The 1,427-nt window shown below is 33.4% G+C and overlaps 1 long non-coding RNA gene across 1 annotated transcript; it reads right to left on the minus strand.

Annotated features, from left to right (window-relative positions):
• Positions 1–310: 310 nt before the first annotated feature.
• On the minus strand, positions 311–1,035 carry LOC104945080 (uncharacterized). The gene is made up of 3 exons (XR_798298.1): positions 982–1,035; positions 536–626; positions 311–414 (listed from the first exon to the last, which is right to left on the minus strand). It is a non-coding gene; the product is annotated as an uncharacterized lncRNA (long non-coding RNA).
• Between the last annotated feature and the right edge of the window lie 392 nt (positions 1,036–1,427).

Below are 1,427 nucleotides of genomic sequence, written 5' to 3' on the forward strand. Positions count from 1 at the left end.
ATTTAAGTCCATACTACTCTAAAATGTCCATGCAAATTGTTACCTTAAATTTGTTTGAGTATTAGAAACTAATTTCTTTGAGTCAAAAATAATATACACATTTAAGTTCCACTTTTGAACAGTTTATTTTTAAAATGTTCTTTACACAATGACCTTTTTATAAAAAAAATTCTCAAACATGAAATAAAAGTAAATACAAAAATGTAAATAAAGGCATGAACCTGCTTCCAACGTTTTTAACATCTCTTTTGGGTAGTTTAGACTCAGTGCGTATATTAGCCCCATCAGCATGGCACAGGCTCTTGTCGCATCCGAGATTTGAAGGACTTTTGTTCCTTCAATCACTATTCTTGCATCCGCACCCCTGGTCAAGACAGTCTTCAGCACCTCATTGCTAACTTCCACTTCACCATCCTGGAATAATTAGATTAGAAAATACATTTCAGTGTTTTTGGTGCAATCAGATTTGAAAACATTGCATTGTGTTTCAGATTAACACAAGTTACAGTATGATTTAAGCATCGTCTTTACTTACTTAAATTTTCTTTGAAGAGATCCTCCTTTTCACGAAGACACACCACCAAGCAACGGATAGCAACCTCTTTTATTCTTTCCACCGAATCATCCTTAAAAAGGAAAACATTTTAATGTTGAGAAAGAAAAACAAAGGCTTGTTTGCAAAAACTGAGCATGCCGGGCATTGTCAGTTGCTGTTCATATTCATTTTAAATCAGTTTTTATCAAATGTAACGTTAATTCTAACAATAAAAAAATATATACTGTATACATACTGTATTACAAATAATGAACTTTGACTGCAACTGTGAAACAAAGGATACAGGAGGATACAAACAGCTAGCTAATCAGTATGCTATGCATGCTACAGTAGTTTAAAACAAGTAGCTGATGACTACCTTACAGCTTGTGTTATATGCAGTAAGCAGCTGTTGTAAATTAAACTGAACAAAAATGGCTACTTACCAGGTAATTTGATAGATTATTAGGTTCAAATCCTGTTGTTCCACTGCTATCAAGTGTTCCGCTTCCAGGATGAATGCAGATTGCTCCAACTCCACATGCGGTCTCAGAGTCCAAGGGTGTATTCCGTTTTGAAACTATACTGTTGAAACTAAATGGATATGAGTTACTCTAATGTAGTATATCCCTATAGTTGAGTGAACCCAGAAATATCTTTTCAAAATCATTACATTTGTTAGTTACATTTTTTTTGTTCTTTTTCAGTTTGACCGACTGAGTTGTAAACTAAAATAAGTTGAGGTAAAAAACAAAAAATGTTATGTTGAAAAAGTATTTATTTTTAAGTGGAATCTACTAACCCCATGAATCGTTTTTAAGAGTGTTATTTTTTGTCAAATCTCACCCATCTTTCCTCTCAAGAATCACTCACACTCACACTTGCTGTGTTA

The sequence above is a fragment of the Notothenia coriiceps genome, unplaced genomic scaffold, assembly GCF_000735185.1.
Source record: "Notothenia coriiceps isolate Sejong01 unplaced genomic scaffold, NC01 NC01_scaffold00009081, whole genome shotgun sequence".
Classification (NCBI taxonomy): Eukaryota; Metazoa; Chordata; class Actinopteri; order Perciformes; family Nototheniidae; genus Notothenia; species Notothenia coriiceps.